The sequence below is a fragment of the Pyrus communis genome, chromosome 3, assembly GCF_041283825.1.
Source record: "Pyrus communis isolate YQ-2024b chromosome 3, ASM4128382v1, whole genome shotgun sequence".
Taxonomy (NCBI): Eukaryota; Viridiplantae; Streptophyta; class Magnoliopsida; order Rosales; family Rosaceae; genus Pyrus; species Pyrus communis.
This window is the reverse complement of record NC_142567.1, coordinates 24,363,297-24,383,401: the sequence shown is the minus strand read 5'-3', so window position 1 is coordinate 24,383,401 and position 20,105 is coordinate 24,363,297. Positions and strand designations below refer to the sequence as shown.

The 20,105-nt window shown below is 35.9% G+C and overlaps 1 pseudogene; it reads left to right on the top strand.

Moving 5' to 3' along the window:
- The first annotated feature begins 324 nt into the window (after positions 1 to 324).
- Positions 325 to 3,218, top strand: LOC148698186 (putative LRR receptor-like serine/threonine-protein kinase At3g47570; annotated as a pseudogene).
- Positions 3,219 to 20,105: the final 16,887 nt, after the last annotated feature.

Below are 20,105 nucleotides of genomic sequence, written 5' to 3'. Positions count from 1 at the left end.
TTATGTTTGGTTAATTTCTGGAGTCAATTTGCTTCCTTGTCCCGTTTTGGAATAATACATCTCGGTCCTTGGAGTTTATAGAAAATTCGGACCTGCTGTTGTCAACATTGTAAGCATGCATTTAAGTTTCGTCTACGGAAGAACAAGTCAAAGTGGTTGTCATTTGAATTTTCACGAACCAGAAACTGCAATGTAGGTTCCTCTTATCTTTCTACAAACTTTTCTTGTCATTTGCATCTCAAATGAAACTTACCAATTTCACAATCCAATTCAGAAATGAGGGTTTCCATTGTGAAATATGACAAAATAATATACAACTTATACATGGGATATTCCAACCCTAATATTATCAAGGTTTGTTGTGATAAAACTCAACATCTAGCAATATGAGGTTAAGTTAGGACAATATCGGTGATATTGATGGTGGACCATGCTAAGTCGACAAAGTTTATCAGTGATGTATCCAGGGATCCTCTTGGTTCCCTGGGACCCTACGAAGAAAGTCGTCAAAGGACCCTATGACCATCTGGTATGAGACCTGAGTATACTCACAAATTGTTCGATGAATACCTTTTAGGCAGAAAAAATGCCCCCACGTGCTCGACTAAATTTCTCGATGAAAAGGCTGTGCGTGCTTGAATCTTAAATTGGAACCCCATGTGATTAGAGTCTTGAATCTGCCATTGCATATGTATACACATACATTTGGATGGAAGTGTTCACAGACTATATTTATCTGGAACAGAATGATATTTTTGTACATAGTTAATCAATTTAAAATGAATTAAAACATGCCAAATTAGTGTTCACAGTTACGACCCCTCACAACTTACAGACTTCAAATTCCCATTCATAACTAGGGTTGCTCTGTTAGGGTAATTTTTATATTGGGTGATGCCAACGTGAGATCTGATGTGAGTGAGATGCTTCACATTGGATGAGATCTGAGGTCAGATGAGGCCAAATACATGATCTTCTACCTGGTTAGTAATGTGTTTTTTTGTTCTCTCTCCGATACTAATGATTGTTGTGTGAGCTTCTCGATCCCTCAAATTCAATTATTTGACCTCATATACCTTAAATTGATTCCCGGCCGGCCTTGTGAGAATTTCGAAGGCTTATTTGATGAGTGCTTATTTATTGCATCGCTGTGCAGAAGAGATATGCTAGGCAGATTTGCCTCAAAAGCAAGTTTCTAACAATTTGCTGGACAAGTGTCCCTTATATCGCAACAATTAATATTCATGTTTGGGTCCATTAAAATAAAAATAAAAAAATGTTAAAATTGTTCTCTCTCTCCTCCAACCTATCGTCTCTCCAACCCGATGAACTCAAACAATCTAAAGAGACCAAGAAACGAAGATTGTCTCATAGCTTGAAACTAATACGCCCTTTAGTATTTGGACTTAATCTTCTAGGAATAGCTAGCCATGGTGTTCTCCTATTTCTTTCTTTATTCGTCAAGAAAAAAAAACGATAGAAATTTCACTGAGCACTTTGGAGAACATTATTTTGCAAGCGTCATATACTACTCTACTTAAAGCTATTGACAGGTTCTCAACGGCTAATTTAATTGGTGCCGATAGTTTGGGGTCTGTGTACAAAGGAGTTCTTGATAATAATGATAATGCTCATGATAGTTTGGGGTCTGTGTACAAAGGAGTGATCGATGATAATGATAAAGCTCAACTTGTTGCCGTGAAGGTGTTTAACTTGTTACGCCGTGGAGCTTTAAAGAGTTTCATAGCTGAATGTGAAGTTTTGACAAATATTAGGTGTGGTAGTAAAAGTTCATCGTCTTCACTCTTGAAATTGTACTTACAAGTAATTAAACATCTTTGGACAAAAACCAAAGCCACACGCCCAAGGAGTGGAGAGAGTTTGGCCAATGGATCCCTGATGCCTAAGTTTCTCTAAAAAGAGCGAGTTTAGAGCTTGAGTTCATGGTTTCAACTTACTTGAGAAGTGCGGAATAAGGAGTATTTATATGGTTTGGCCGGGCACACAGGGTGAGGGATCTCGCGCCACATATCAGCATTCAGTTGGCCAAGTTGTGTCATCCATTGGATAAGGAAGTAGTCTTTCATGAGGAAAGCTTAAAGGTAGGATTTAGTTATTAATTCTACTTTTCATTCCCTTGTCTTATCTCCTTGCCATGGGCAGAGGAGTTTGGAGATAGTGTGTTCAACAGCTCGTGTCTTTTTGGTTGTTGATATATGCATGGAACAGATGAGGGCCTTACCAATTTAATAAAGGTTATTCTCATCAATCATGAACAAAAGTCCATGTGTCAGCTCTAAGATTTTTTAATTATTTTTTACTCCACAAATGGAAGGTGCATGAGGTGTAGAAATCCCAAGTTGAGTGGGCTAACAAAAAGTGGATTCCTTGTCTGCTTTGAATTTTGAGCTCACGTGTAGTAAAGTATTATGGGTGATGAATACCAACTGCCTCTAGAATTTATTTAACTATACCTTAAATAAAGGATTAAATAAACCTAGAGAGCAATTATTTTCCAAACACGAAAGATAGAAAACCAGAGAATTGTTCCCCCTCTCCCAGTTTTTTCTTTGCTTGCTTCATGAAGAGTTGATCATCGTCATTGGTAGCGCCTCCAAGGAGTTTTTGATGATGATGATAATAATAGAGCTCAATATGTTGCAGTTAAGGTGATTGATTTGTTCTGCCGTGGAACATCAAAGAGTTTCATAGCCGAGTGTGAGGTTTTGATAAATATCAGGCATGAAAGAGTTTAATTCTAACAATAAGGTTGACTAGGGACCAAAGCCTAAATGATCATATTATAATTCTGTGTTCAAATGTTGATTTTCAGGGTAATGATTTCAAGGCTCTAGTTTACGAGTTCACGGACGACGGCAGCTTAGAGTAGTGGCTGTATCCACGTTTTGGAACTAAAGAGTTAAGAGGCCAAATAACATGATTGACTGGTGGAAATTTTATTTTGAAGAGTCATGTACCCAAGAATTTAAATCTTCTTCAGAGGCTAGAAATTTCCATTGGTGTTGCTTGTGCATTGGAGTAACTTCATAATTATTGTGAAACGCGGATAGTTCCTTGTGATCTCAAGCCAAACAACGTTCTCTTGAACAACGAATTGATTGGACATGTGTCTAACTGGATTAGCAAGGTTTCTCTCACAAGTAACGAGAAATGTTTCAGCAATTCAAAGTCAGACAAGTTTCGTTGGAATAAGATGAATGGTTGGTTATGCAGCTCTAGGTAAATATCTTAGATATATACTTCATTATATTTCCTCTTTTATTTTGGAGTATTGACTTTACAAAATTCAAACTGAGCTATTAGAAGAGAATGTTTTGAATGATATGTTTATTCTTCTCAAGAAAAGGTATAATATACAATCCTAAGCCTAATCAAATAGGGAAGAATAATTACAGGAGATTACAAAGAGATTTCTCCCAGATTACATGGGATCCATCATAAACTAGGAAATCCTAAATTATAGGAAACTATACAAGTCAACACTCCCCCTCAAGTTGGTGCATATATGTTACACATGCCCAACTTGTCCAAAAACTTGGAAAACTTTTCACTAGAAACTGCTTTGGTGAGAATGTCAGCTATTTGATCTTCCGTTCTGATTAAAGGCATTTCAATTATTTTACCCTCTGGCTTTTCTTTAATAAAGAATCTGTCAATCTCTATCTGCACCGGATTATGAGCAATATCGCGAGCAGCTTTATTATCACAAAACAACTTCATCGGTTGATTATGTTTGACACCTAAATCTCGTAGTAGTAGTTTAAGCCATAAAATCTCACAAATACCAAGGACCATACTTCTGTATTCTGCTTTTGCACTTGATCTTGCTACTACTCCCTGCTTCTTGCTTTTCCAAGTAACTAGATTTCCACCAACAAAGGTAAAGTAACTTGATGTTGAACACCTATCATTACTCGAACCGGCCCAGTCAGCATATATATAACCTTCAATACTAAAATGACCATTCTTCTTAAACAAAATCCATTTTCCCCGAACTTCCTTTTAAATAACTCAATATCCTTATAATTGCATTCATGTGTTGTTCTCCTGGATTATGCATGTATTGACTAACAACACTCAAGGCATGAGTAATGTCTGGTCTAGTATGTGCCAAATACATTAATCTTCCCACTAACCGTTGATACCTCCCTTTATTTACCGGTACTTGGTTTAAATCAATGCTTAACTTCATTCCTTCTACCAACGGAGTAGTCACAGGTTTGCAAGCTGACATGGCAGTTTCTTTTAACAGGTCAAGAATATACTTTCTTTGTGACAGGAAGATTCTTGACTTGCTCCTTGAAACCTCAATTCTAAGAAAATATTTCAAAGACCCAAGATCCTTCATCTCGAGTTATGTACTTAAATATTTCTGTAAGGCTGCACACTCATCCGGATCATTACCGGTAACTACCATGTCATCCACATATACAATGAGTGCTGTAAGCTTTCCGTTCCAACGTTTCAAGAATAACATGTGATCACAGTTGCTTTGCTTATATCCAAATGCTTTCATAGACTTAGTAAATCTACCGAACCACGCTCTTGGAGACTGCTTCAACCAATACAATGATTTTCGAAGTCTGCACACCTTTTGTCTATGCATCTTTGGAACGTTACTCCCTGGTGGGAGTTCCATGTAAATCACTTCTGTCAAGTCCCCATGCAAGAAGGCATTATTCAGATTGAACTGCTGTAATGGCCAATTAAGATTTGCAGCCAAGGACAACAAAACATGGACTGTATTGATCTTGGCCACAGGGCCAAATGTATATGTATAGTCAATTCCATATTTTTGAGTGTATCCTTTTGCTATTAGCCTTGCCTTGAAGCAATCCACTGTCCCATCAGCTTTGTACTTCACTGTATAGACCCATTTGCATCCCATAAGTTTCTTGCCGACTGGCAAGTCTATGATCTCCCAGGTAGCATTCTTCTTCAATGACTTCAACTCTTCATTCATTGCTGCTTGCCAACGTGGATCAACTAAAACCTCTTGCACATTGTTAGGAATATATACAGTAGATAATTGATGCACAAATGACTTATTTGATTCTGATAGGTGACTAGTTTACACATAATTACTTAACGGGTATAACACATTAGACTTAGGGTTGGGCTTACTCATCAGATACCTAGTTTTGCATTTACGGTCGACTTCATAAATAAGTTTAGAAATACCTCAGTTGACGCGATCAGAGAGACGACATGGTGGTGGTGCATCCGGGATTGAAGACGATTGAATATGGTTATTGGGACTCAAGATCGACTATGAGATAGTTGGCGACATAGGACTGTCCGGTGGTGAGGAAACTGGTAGTGAGTTATCTGGAGATGTTGACTCGTCCCTTTCAAGGTTTTCAACATTATTTCCATGTGAATGATCACCACTTGTCTCCAAGACATTACCACTTAGTTCCAATTCATTCACATCATTGTTTTCTTGTGAATGATCACCACTTGTCTCCAAGACATCACCACTTAAATCCAAATCATTCACAGTATCTATATTTGGAATAGTATAATTAAGAGTTTAAACTTCTGTCTAATTCTCCCCCTGAAGTGAAGACTTGAGATTGGCAAAATACATATCATCATCATGAAATGCAACATCCATAGTGACAAACATTTTTTTCGTCGGAGGGTGATAACAACGATACCCTTTTTGATTTGAGGCATACCCCACAAACACACACAATAAGGCCCAAGGCTTAAGCTTACTTCCCTGCTGTTTATGCAGGTGAACTAAGGCCATATAACCAAACACGTGAGGGAGAAGATTAGGAACTGTAGTAACATCAACATATGAAGAAAGAGTCTAAAGCAGTGTTTGAAATTCGACTGATCGGGATGGAACACGATCCATGAAATACGCAGCTGAGGTGAGAACTTCTCCCCAAAAAGATAACAGGAGACTCGCCTCAATCAAGAAAGGCATGAAGTTTAGAGTTTACATGTTCGCCGCTATAGTCACTCATGAGAACCTGTATTTGTGACTTATATTGTACTTGTACCATTTTGTAAAACCGCTGAAACAAAGAAGTGACTTCACTTTTGGACTTCATCACACAAACCCAAGTCATATGTGTGCAGTCATCAATAAAAGTAACAAACCAATGAGCACCACTAAGTGTAACAGTTTTAGATAGTCCCCAAACATCATAATGAATGATCATAAATGAGATTGAACTTTTATTCAAACTAGGCGGAAACAAAGTACGATGACTTTTAACCATTTCACAAACACCACATGTAAAGTTAGAAATATCATGCTTACCAAACAAGCTAGGAAACAACCTCCACAGATAACCGAACGAAGCATGTCCAAGTCGATGATGCCACAACCAAATCTTCGAAGCTTTATTCCTATCCCCTAGATTTCCTTCCACAACAAGAGCTTGAGTCAACATTCGGGAATTGTTTGATGTCAGCTCCAAGTAGTAGAGTTTCCCTTTCCTAATACCATAACCAATCGTCTTACGAGTTCGAATGTCCTTAAAAACACAAAAAAAAAGGCCAAAAAAATCACAAGACAATGTAGGGTGACAGTTATTTGAGCAACAGATAATAAATTATAGTCAAGAGAAGGAACAACAAGCACGGTATCAAGACTAAGGGTATCTGAAAGGGAGATGATTCCTTCCTTGATAATAGGGGCAGGATTATCGTTGGCGACACTCACGACAGTTTTGGTGGATGGTTTTAGGGTTTCTACCTGTCTAGAATCACAAGTCAAATGTTCATTAGCACTAGAATCAATTATCCACGTGTTATTCGTATTAGAGGCAGAAACCTTTAAAGCCTCACCATTGTTACATGTATTAGTAGAGGCAAACACTTCTGTAACTATATTTCCAGAATCTACCTTTGCATCAACAAACGAGGTACGAGTGGTCGTATTCTCATGTTCGAGTTGATCGGATCGATTTGGAGACGTACAAGTCCAGTCTGCCATTCCCAAACAACTTTAATCAATATGTCACTCGATGATCGGTAAAGCCCAAATTTCCAAGCAAACCAAGCCCAAGAAGCTTCAATTTGCAAGGGCCACCAAGAAGGATAGCCCAACAACAATTAAAAATAATAATAATCTCAAAAACCGCAATTTTTTTTCCTTGCCGTGTGGTCCTTAAACAAATTGCCAAAAAATAATGTCTTTTTCTTTTTCTTTTTCTTATTTTCTTTTCCTTATTTCCTTTTTTTTCTTCTTTTCTTTTCTTTTCTTTTCTCATTCCTTTCAATCTCTATTTCTAGGAATCCTCGCCGGATGCATTCCCTAGGAATCGTAAGGATCATGTAATCGTGTCCGTTTATCGTATATCGTGTGGTCAGTTTTCGTTAGGTACTATTTATATTTGAATTTTAAATGATTTATGATCGCACGATATACGATGAACGGACACGATTGCGTAATCCATAGGGTCCTAGGGAATGGATCCGGCGAGGATCCTGGTTCTATTTCTGGGCAGTGTTCTCCAGAGAAAACAAGTCCGAGTGCAGGTCTGGGATCTCAATTCTGGGATTCTGGATGCGATGAGATAGCAGCAGCGGTGAAGATTGGATCAAAGTGAAGTTTGGATCAAAGCGACGGCAAGGATGCGGGTACAGGGAGTGCAGCAGATTCAGAGAATAGTTGCAGCGGCAACGTATATGTTTGTGGGTTGCTGGTCAAGCTAATTTCGATCTGGGCAGTCGAATATGTCCCCGTGATGCAGTAGCGGGCACAGGTCGATGAAGTGAACTCGGGGTCAGCAACGACGGAGTCGCTTGCTGGTTGAACAGGCGCGATGCACAACTGGCTACCCGGCTGGTGGTTCTCGGGTCAGCAACGACGGCGTTACTCGCTGGTTAGACAGCTCTGCACAACTGGCTGTGCAGCTGATGGTTGTGGTTCTGCGCACAGCGCATTGTTTGTTTGTTTTTTTTTTTTTTTTTTTTTTCCTAACCTAAGCTTTGGTGCCAAGAAGAGAATGTTTTGAATGATATGTTTATTCTTCTCAGGAAGAGATATAATATACAATCCTAAGCCTAATTAAATTGGGAAGAATAATTACAGGAGATTACAAAAAAAAAAAAAAAAAAGAGAAAGAATGCAGTGCTAGAGTTCATAAAGTTGAGGTGTGCTTAAATTTGATATTTAGAATTGGAATGGCTTATGGTTTGAACCAAAAAAAAAAAAAAAGAGAGAAAGAATTGAAATGGCTTGTTAAATGCTGAATCTGCAACAGATCGTCTAAAGAATATCAAATGATGTTGCATCTTAACTTCATTCCAATACGTTTCTTGGATAGAAATTTTCATATACTGCTTGTGAAGTCTTAGCGTTTTTGTTACCATAGTAGATGTAGAAGTTTGCAATGTAAATAATGACCAATTATGTTCATTGCCACACTTTCTGTTTTGTGTTCTTTTAGGACTTGATAGATGTGTTCTCAAGCTTTTAAAAGGTGTACTAGACACTAGTCGGGCGGCGGGTAGCGACCTAACACCTAGACGATTTTTTTAAATTTTAATTATATTTAATATATAACATATAAATAAATGTCTAATTATTCTTAAAAAATACATAATTATATTGGAATACACAAATTACAAAATAGAATGACATAGATTACAAAGTATTAGAACATATTGAAAACATGAGGAACTGCATATAATGAATGTTCATCCAAGTATTTAACAAGTCTCTTACCATTTATTGAAAAAATAAAATATAAAATGAAATTATCTATTTCCTATCTAAGTAAGAGTCGCGACCTAGATGGGGGTCAAGGCCAGCTAGTCAAGTTAGAGGGGTGCCTTGGGGGCCTAGACCGGTGCCTAGGCATGTCTAGGCGCCTTTTCCTAATTTCAAACGCATAGGTATTATTTGGAGCAGTGGTCAGTCGTCTAGTGCCTAGGTGGCGCTATGCAGGGACTTTTAGAATAGTGTACTCTGGCAGAGATGAGGGTCATTAACAGTTCTGACATCCATTTCCGATAATATAGGAAGCTTTATCTCTATTAGTTTTTATTAATATCTATCATACCTAGGATGACAATATTCTGTACTTTCGCTGCACTTTTATCTACTCTGACATTACATGCATTATCATAAGGGTATCACCAACACTGCACACTCGTGGTTAAATTTAATTTCAGACTTCAATTTATTCGTACTTTTACACTTCACTACATGTTATGGTTTCGTCAACTTCCTAATGTCAACCAACATACCTTGATTTTCATTGTCCTCGTGGATATCGGGATCAGAGTGTTTCAGTTTGTATTACTACTTGTTGTACTTGGATATTTGTGCAATATTCACATTGATTAAAGTCTAGTTCGTGCCACGAATTTGTTGAATATTCACATTGACAGATTCCAAATTTTTGAAAGATTCATAACCTCATGACCCTCAACATTCAACAAAATTCTTGGAAGTGGTAAAGATGGTGATTTGAGTTTCCTATCAGACTTGACCAGTACCAGTTTAAGGTGTTTTCCAAAATCAAAGTGCAATTTCAATTGTTGACAACACTAGATTCTGCGATGGAATTCCTAATCTCAAGCTGCCCGATTCCAAGTCTATAGAGGTCCAATAAAAGAAGATTAACTCATAGCCCTTCTCTTTCTTTCTTTCTTTCCAAATTTTTTTAATAGGATGATAATGGTTTAGGCTAGTCGTGTTTCACATAAGGCTTGGTCATTAGTCTACCAAAGTAGTCTTACTCTCCAAACCAGCACAAGACGGTCATAAAGAACCAAGACCCTATGATTTAGTCATCAACTACAAAGTAAGTTACTTCCTTCTTGCTCAGAGCAATTAGATTAGTTCATAGCTTGAAATTAATAATCCCTTTTAGTATCCGGGTACTTCCTCTATTTTGCAAGTGGCATAGCTACTTTCTCAAAAGCCACTAATGGGTTTTCTTCAATTAATTTGATTGGTGTTGGCAGTTTCGAGTTTGTGTACAAATGGGTTCTTTATACTGACAATAGAGATCGGCTTGTACTTGTAGCTGTGAAGGTGTTTAACACGTTATGCCACGGAGCGCCAAAGAGTTACATAGCCGAATGTGAGGCTTTGAGAAATATCAAGCATATCAAAATCTTGTCAAGGTCATATCTGCATGTTCAAGTGTTGATTTTCGAGGTGATGATTTAAAGGCTCTAGTTTATGAGTTCATGCAAAAAAGAAGCTGGTTGCATCCACCTCCTGTAATGAAAGAGGTAAGATATTGCCATTGGTTGCATCCACCCAAGAATTAAATGTTCTTCAAAGGCTAGAGATTGCTATTGATATTGTTATTGTGCACTGGATTATTTCCTCAATCATAGTGAAACGAAAAGGTTGATCATTTGATTATTTGTGACCGAAAGATCATAGGTTCGAGTCGTGAAAATAGCATTTTTTCAAAAAGCAAGGGGAGTTTGCATATGATGGACATTCGCGTCCCTCCCCCCAACCCTGACCCTTGCAAATCGTGGAGCCTTGTTAGTTTGGAATCGCCCTTTTTATAGCGAAACACTGATAATTCATTGTGATCTCAAGCCAAGCAATGATCTTCTAAACACCGAGTTGACTGGACATGTTTATTGAAAGTAGACTAATCTCAGACTTATTTATATGAACTCCTCCATAAAGTGTTACCGAGCCATATTATTAGAAATAACGAAAGCATCTCTAAATACTCAAAATTTCATATCCGAAACGAGTTTTAAGGGGATGGGGTTCAAGTTCGTTGGTATGGTTACTGACGGCCATTTTAAAGCCCATGGGCTATCACAAATCAAGGTTTTCTAGCATTGTTTATTCTCCCATGTGTATTCTGAATTCTGGTCGAATGGTTTACGAGTTGTTCTACCAATCTTGACGAATGGAAGAGTCCTAATAAACCCGCAAAAAATGAAAAATCTTAGCCATTCATTAATTTATCTTAATTCAGATTTGTTACAATTGATAATGATTTGTTTTTGGACAATCGGTATACTAACAAATATGTTTTTACAACAAAGGTACCATGTGTTAATAATCTTTCAACTTACTGCTCTATCTTTACCGCACACCAATTAATGTCGTCTACTTATTATTAGTACTTAATGAATTTCATCATAAATTGTTACCAAAATATTAATTATGAAAGTAAATAAACTTGATTAATTTATAAATTTATCGAGACCCAGTTGGTATGGTTAGGAGATGAATCAATTTTGTTCATTATTTTCCTGCCTTCAGAATGAACCAAGGGACTAGCTGTTTTTTTTTTTAATACATTGATATTTTTATACTTGGAGGAGGGAGAGTTCAGCTAAGCCACACAATGAGCAACCTAATTTGGTATCGAATTTGTCATCCACCAGATTTGAACCCAAAATCTCTCCCTTCGAAGCGAAGATGGATAGCACAATACCGTAGTACTGAGTGGCCAGCTATCAGCCGTTAAGTTGCAAAGGATACGGTGGTGTAATTTGGTCCATGAATTGCCTTGTGCAATTTGCATGCATGCGGTAGGTGACTCCCAAATAATTCTTATCAACAAGCAAATTAAACACTATTAATTACTAAAACTCTTTAATTATTACCTCTCTATTTTGCTTTTGGAAATAGGATTCTTGACCCTTTTGTGTACAATAATTTAAGGGGCAGTTAAGTTAGTTGCTGTGGTGGTTGGTCATTAGGGTTTTGGCCGTTTTGCAGAAGAAAAAGAAAGGAATGACCATTTGATATTTGGACAGACATCGTGATGGTGCTAGCTGCACCTGCATGTTGGTATTTTAAAAGAAAATAAAAGAGTGAGAAAAGGGTACGTAAATTGCTCTCTTTGGACATTATGATGCCAATTTGCTTGGTTGAGAAACTTGTGGCTTTTTTAATGGGGATTGCGTAAAGGTGCAAACAATTCGTTTTGTTTAGTATAAGCATAAAGAGTGATTGTGCAAAATATATTTCATATTTGGGAAAATTATGGTCCCTACGTCCAACCAAATAATAAGGTTTTTGACGATCCAATGCATGCGAACTTGAGCTTTATAATGTTCATGATTTTGCTTGGATCAAAGTTAGGTTGGTTGGTGAGGACAATGTGTTTGCTTTTTGCATTCAAATTTAGATTCTTCTTCCGTAAATTAATTTAATATCGCTTTATCAAAGCTAAAAATAACTTAGTTTTACTGGAATTTTGCTTAAATATGCATGTTTTCCAAGATTAAATGGAAACCTCCTAAACATACGTAGTATTATTGAATTCTAACCACCACAACCACCCTCATAAAATTAGGGCAAAAGGCCAATTGAGAGAGCTCCTTTAAATCATTTTGTACCCCTGCATATTATTGCGATTCAATGAAACTTCCCTTTTAAATGAATTGCACAAAATAGGCTTTTTAGCAAAAATGATATTTGAGATTGTCATAACTTCTCACTTTGGTCCCTGAGATTTTCATAACTCTTCATTTTGGTCCCTGAAATTTAACAAAAATACTATCAATTTAATGGAGATTATTACGGAAGAATCAAAATGATTAACGGTGGACAATCTCAGGGACCACTTGTAATGATTCTCAATCTTAGGAACAAAAGTGAAGAGTTATGCAAATCTCATGAACTAAAGTGAAGATTGATGCAAATCTCAGAGACTATTTTGATTAAAAGCTCACCAAATAGGGTAGCTTTTCTATTGTGAATGCTCTACCTTAAGTACAACTATAACCAAAGCTTTTATGAGGGGTTGCTCTAAAATTGAAACCTCAATCTTAAATACGGTTGCCCCATGAATTAATTAAAAACTGTTTGACAATAGTGTTTTTTACTTCAACGAGATTCGTAGAAAGAAAAAAAAAACTGGTTCCCCAAAACTGGCTAACAATATAACGTTACTTTATTATTAAACATTTATACTTAAACTTAAATTGACGAAATTTGTACATATACATAGTGGCCATTGATCAAATTAGCTGTACAAACAGTAAAGTTCGAACTCAGGACACTATACAACTTCTTCACAATTGATTTAGGCGTATACACCCCATTGTTGAAAATTCTATTATGTTCATCAATTTTTTTGACTAAGATCCTTGACCAAACATCTAAACGCCAAAAACTCGTTGAATAAGTATACTGAAAGATACTAGAAAATCACCCATCGCACCAAATCTATTTCCTCTCACTTTCGACATATCATGTTGATTTCTACAAAATGCAGCCCTGCTTCCCTGCTTCACTGGAAGCCTTGTCCTCCTCCTCTCCCTCCAGTCAAACTGCCTTACAGTCCCATGTCCCTCACCACCACCACCCACCCCACCACACCGCCCCACCCACCCCCCCCCCCCCCCCCCCAACCACAAATCCCCGGTCCACTCATTCCCAAGTGCAAGACTTTGTTCCAGAAAATTATTCAGTTATTCTATTAAGCTTTTGCAACCCTTCTGCTGCTTTACTGCATCGATGAGAACCTTCATGTCAGTACACATGCAAATCAACCCTACACATGATCTAAACAAATAATAATAATTAAATAAATGAATAAATCCGAAGAAAATTGGGTTGTAGATAACGAGTATGCATGACGTTGCAAATTATTTTCTTCATTTATTTTTCGGGGTCACACTCATGGGTCACATAAGCCTCAAATTTTGACAAACAAGATGTCGTATGAAGGATCTGTTTAGATTAAGATCATATGGAGGAAGATGGCAGATACGGATAGGAGATGTATATGTGTGCAATCACTAAATATTTTGTAGGGACATATTTCAGTTGTTCCTTCTGCCAAGTTTCTTCCCTGATCTATTTTCTCCTCCTACGCACATGGATATATGGGTATACATATTTATCTTTCTTTAATTATCCCACATGGAGTGCTAGTACTCCATTAATCTGGAAGATGTGGTTATCGTACTTGAATTCTTACCCATCTTTTAATGTGACATTGCAAGTGATAGTGTCCCTTTGAAGCTCCTTTCAAACCAAGTCGAAGATATCCAATAAGGAATTGAACCACATCCCATTCCCATTTGGTTATCACAATTTCGATTTCTACGTGAGAAAATGTTACGTACATTAGGAATCTCATTCTACTGTAGCAATAATAGAATAAGTTATCACTATTTATCTCTTATATATTTTATATATTGATTGTATATTACTTGTTTAAAGTTTTTAGGCCCGTAATTTGGATTAACACCTGGATATTATATGACCGGTGTATAAGTGAAAGGAGTTAAATTGAGTTTATCTTTTAATATGAGAAGAAATAACTAATAAACTAGGAGCTAGTTAGTGTAGGAAAAAAGTTTAACAACCTATTGACTTCAAGAGTGTCATGTTCTTTTTTTGAGCTCAAAGGGAAAATGTTTCATCTACGGTAATAATTTCGCTTACGATGAAAACTATTTATAATAACCGCATTAGGCTACGTTTTGTATGTATTAGATAAAATTTGCACAACATTCACTTACACAACTAGATTTTAAATAAAATGTGATCGATAAATATGCTACATGTTCGTTTATCCACAACTACGACATTCAACATTTTGCATGCCTTCATGAGTTAGAGACCACCAACCAAATATCATATATGAGGTCAACATTCTTGATGTACTCCGCCTACATATTGTAGGCCATGCAATTGCATTTTGTCTCAACAAATTGCAGTTTACAAGTATGACTGGATTCTTCACTTCCAATTAATCCCACAATCAAGGCTAAATTGGAGTCGCGATCGGAATTGTCCATATCACCAAGCCATATTCTCCCATAATTGTCTACAAACCATGAGGGACAACATCATTTGCTTGGAATTGTGTTGGAACGAGGAGAGAACAACTGAATGCATGACATAGATACGCCGTCATATGACATTTCGTATCAATGAAATAACAAATAAGGATGCATGGATAAAAACTTACACTTCTTTTTATTTCATTGGCATGAGACGTCACCATAACAGTATACCCGTGTCATGTAAGTCATTATCTGAAATGAGAGCCTTCCAATATTCAAGATTTAATGCCACTTAGTACTATGGTCTAGTGGTATTTCTTTTAACTTGTAAGTGAGAGGTCTTAGGTTCAATTTAGGTTCAATTCTCGCCAAAGGAAAATTTGAATCATATTATTGTTAGCCTATTGTGAGGCTAAGCCCACCCCCTCCCTTTGGTGTGGATAATATGGTATTCCTCTTAACTTGTAAGCGAAAGGTCTTAGGTTCAATTCTCGCCAAAGGAAAATTTGAACCACATTATTGTTAGCTTATTGTGAGGCTATGCCCACCCCTTCCCTTTGGTGTAGATAATATCGTTTGTTAAAAAAAAAAATTCAAAATTTAATATCTACCAATGAATTAACGGTAATTGCATAATTGATTGCGAGTTTTATGACATATTCAGAAGCCAACCATAGGTTGTATGTAGTCCTTAATAGAGAATCGAAATTGGATACCAAACGGATTCTATAATATTGAGTTGCATCATTCACTTCAAAGGGATAGTTAGTTACAGATTTGGAATTGAAGTCATGTAATTTTCGGAAGATTTCAATTAAGGACAATTTGCTATATCATGAAACGAGATATTTTTATTTATTTTAGATTTATTATTATTAAGAGAGAGAGAGAGAGAGTTCGAAACTATTATAATCATAGGAGATGAGAGTTTCAAACCCGGGATGCATGAGTACAAGTCCAACACCCTGTCCACTAGAATATTGAACCACATACATGAAACGAGATTTGATGTTTTGGTCACAAGATAAAAAAAACGTATTGTAGACATCGAAATTTCAATATGGAATGGCAAATTGACCATTAATTAATTAGAGCATGGTAAGTACATGAATACTATTTTGGAAGGGCATAACTGATTCTTCTTAATGGACAAGGATACTCTCCGAATCTTCTTTGTGAGGATTTCAGGGATCACTTCATCATTTATGTTCATCGTATATCGTGCGGTTAGTTTTCTTTAGGTATTATTTGTGTTCAATTTTAAATTAAAAAAAAAAACTCAAAATGATTTCTAACCGCATAATGACAGATGAATGAACACGATGAAGTGATCTCTGGGATCCTCACAAAGAGAATCCGAATAGGATCCTATTCCCTTCTTAATTGAAATCGTAAACTTACTACAAGTCTACAAGGCCTCATCTGCCATTGTTGAAACTACAAGACCCTATGTTAAATAAATGTGAAACTGGAAGGACTACAATTTAATTTGGCCTTTTTTCCTTTTCTCATTTCTGAATTTAGAGGTTAATCATTTTTTATGTATCAAGTGACATTAGTGAAACTTAAAAAATACACTTAAAACAAATAGAAATGATTTCATAACAATTAAATGTTACGAGTAGCTTCATTCTGTGATTACATTAGATTTTAACTAAGGAGTCGTCGGATAATTATTTTGTTTTTTCTTTTGTTTTTATTATTTATGAAACTAAAATGTTGTTTGGTAATTACTTTCAGTTTTTGAAAAAAAAAATCCAAATTGTAAACTATTTTCTTGAGTTTTCAAGATTTGGCCTTGAGTTTTCACTTTTATGTATTCATTTTTATTTTTATTTTATTTATTTTTTAAATTGAAAGTAGTTATGAAACAAGATTATATTTTTTAATGTGTGGTGCATGCTACACACCTATGTTATGTCTCACACACTCCTTCTAAGTTTCGACTGTTTGATCGAATGAATTGATAAATATAAATGGACAAAAATTAACAAGGGTGTGTGAGAGGTAAAAAAAAGTGTGAATAGCAGCCCCTTTGAATTTAAAAAAAAAAAAGAAAAGAAAGAAAAGTAAAAGTTGAAAATGAAGTAATTATCAAACAGTTCCTAAACTATCAAGAGAACACAGTGAGTTTTTTTTTTTTTTTTTTTTTTCCTAACAACCCATAATCTATTGATGATTTGTAAGACTCAAATTCAAACTATAAACGATAAGCAAGTAAATAAATTAATCAAGTGTGACAAGCCTAAGGTAAAGAACAAAAGGAACTGCTTGGTTGATATGCTTGAGCTATTATAAGCCAAATTGAAACGTTCCAATAGCATAGGTCAATCACCTTTGATTAGTTTATTTTTTGATATATTTTTTAATGAGATCACCATATTACATAACATAAACATGAATACTAAAGAAGCGAAAAGAAGATGTCAACGAATTCTTAATTGGGGCTGAAAAAATAAAATGAGTCAACCAAGGGCATGATCAAATATCAAATAAATTGAATGCTTGTTCTACCGCCATGGGTAAAAGCAGTGGCAGAGTTAAGATTCGAACATTATTGAGTTTTAGTGTTAAAGGTTTAAGCTTTCAACAGAAATAGAGCACGAAGCATGTAAAAGAAATTTTTAGTTATTCATTGATGCATTTTGTCGAACGCTTGGTGGGTTGATTGTTGTCAACAGAACTATGTTGTCCATATGTTAACAGATATCGACATATGCTAAAGCAATTTGATAAGTGTTATCGAGAAATTTCGTTGAGTGTTCTCGACGCAACCTGCTTAGTAATGTCTAGAAGACATTACACCACATACTTGGTAGACACAAAAAAGACTCATACTAAACAGTTGAAAAGTCCATATAAAGTCTTCACATGTATATTTTTAGGACTACAGATGGTCCTAAGACCACCTTGGTCCCCGATATACATCTATACTGGGTAGAAGTTAACATTGATTTTTTTTTTCTTAAACGATAGAAGATTTTATTAGACAAATTGATACGTGTGGCTGTTTGATCCTCAATTCATGTTTCTTTAAAGGTTTTTATCAAAATGCTCCCTAAAAGATTAACAAAACTCTTCATTTTTGCTCATCAATTTTAAAATCAATCAATCTTGTCTCAAAAATTTACCACTACACATCGCAATTGATGTGCGCCAGTGGTATAAAAACTTATTCAAACTAATTTACGCTCTCCAAAGATACCAAATTCATTTTTTAATCTTCTTCCCACCAAACAAACACACAAGTTAAACAAGATGAACAGAGCTTAATTGACTATTAAATCCAAATTTCCAAACCCACTATAAACCCTCGAGACAAAAGCAAAAATCCTGATTGAAATTCACGTGGATGGTAGGTGGCTAATTTTCCTTTTAAATTTATTTTATTATTATTTTTTGACTTGAAGAACTATAAATCAAGCAACAATGATGAAAGGCACATGGCTGCGAGTGAATCGCACGCTCTAATCAGGGATCATCATGCATTGGTCCCGCACGCATCCAATCCCAACCCCCAACAATCTACGTGGTCAACATCCTGTGGTTCCACGTTTGAGGTCCTGTCTAGAGCAGAATCAATAGTGATGTGGGAGGCACATGGGGAGCTAAATTCATGGATGTGACCCATGGCCCGGCGGTTCAAGGATTTTATATTCTTCCTACATTTTTTAACAAGAATTTAATTTTAATTCAACTTCCTTGTGATTATATTGGGTACATTTGTCTCAACAATTTTGGTAATTTGCAAGCGAGAGTTTTTCAATTAAAAAGGTAATTGAAATCTCGACGACAAAATTCACGAGGAAAGATATAGAAATCAAGATTATGTTATTTTATATATGTTTCGTAGCGATGATAATATAGTTTCTATTTATAGTTGTTTTTTTAATTAGTTAAGGACGTTTACTCCTACATAGGAAATCTTATGTTCAATTTCGTCTTGTAACAAATTGAGCTTCCACGTAGTATTTGAGGATAAATATATAAAGATTTTAACTAATTTCAAAATGTACAGACTCAACATTAATTCAACGGATTACAACTGTCTATAACAATTATAAATACTCTAAAAAGTGTTCTGGTGTGACTGGTATCCAGAGACCAATAAGTAAACATGCATTACTGCTTTCATCTCTCCTCAAATATCGCTTGTTTAAAGAAAATGACCGTTTACTTGGTGCTATGAACTTATATGTAGGTGAGTTTCCTTTGTACCTTTCATCGATGGTTTCCCTTTTCTCTTCAAAGGCCATGTATGAAGCTGCATTGTTGGATACACTTTTTGTCATCTCATTTCTTCACTTCTCTGCTGTATAACACAATGACAAAATATCACTGTAAATGTAAGCTTCCCACCAAAATTTGGCCTCTACGGGATTCGAATTTTCTTGCAAAGTCCACCACAAAATCCACCCTTCCCCTTCTTTTGATGTATGCAGTTGATACTTTGATGTGTTGACAAACACAGAAGGTTCCTATATTTTCCTTTAATTAAAGCAAAGGAGGGAAAATGATAATGGGTAAGCTTAATCCTAATCATTTCACCGTCTTGTTTCTGATATCACGGGTATCCAATGTAGTAATAATTTGCATAGTAGCATGGAGAAAAAAATGGCACTACTGATGCATGCAACTAAAGAAGTAAAACTTTACGTCGTTTCTCTCTTTTGCGATGGCTTTACGTGGCTTCGCTTTTCAATAATAATTTGTTGTAACTACTAGTATAAATTTGTTGCGTCTATTGTTTTGTGACAAATTAGTATAAGTGGCGTTATAGTTTTTCATACATGTGGTAGCCGTTTAAGGGTTTAATATAATTGTATGTTTAAGCAAATTTACTCTAGATCATTTTCTTGATCACCAAAACAATATACCCAATTAGCACCTCTATATGTAGTTGGGATAATCAAATTAACACAATATCAATCTATCATTTCTTGTCAAGAAAGGAAAACGTAAAATACTACAATTCTATCTATCATTCCCTTCGAATTGAAGTAGCCTGTAGCCAACGTTGATTACATACAATCATCTACAACTCACATAATATGTTAAAATTTTGATATGTACCTGTGACTTGTGTGGGATTCGCTTCTAAAATGTTAACTATAAATACCTATATAACTTAAAAATGTTTTTCTTACCACATATTTCATGTAAACCACACGTATGTTGTTTTCGTTAAATAAATATTCGAGCCTAAAACATCTAAGCTCTCAACTAATCCCGACGTGAGCCACCCATGTAGCTAGGTTGCATTCAGCCAAAGAAAGTTATAAGCTAAAGGGAACATACATGTTTGCATGTAATTATTTAAAATAATGGAGTTTAGTCTACGACTCTACAAAAACAATGGGGTTTAGTCTGCTATATTA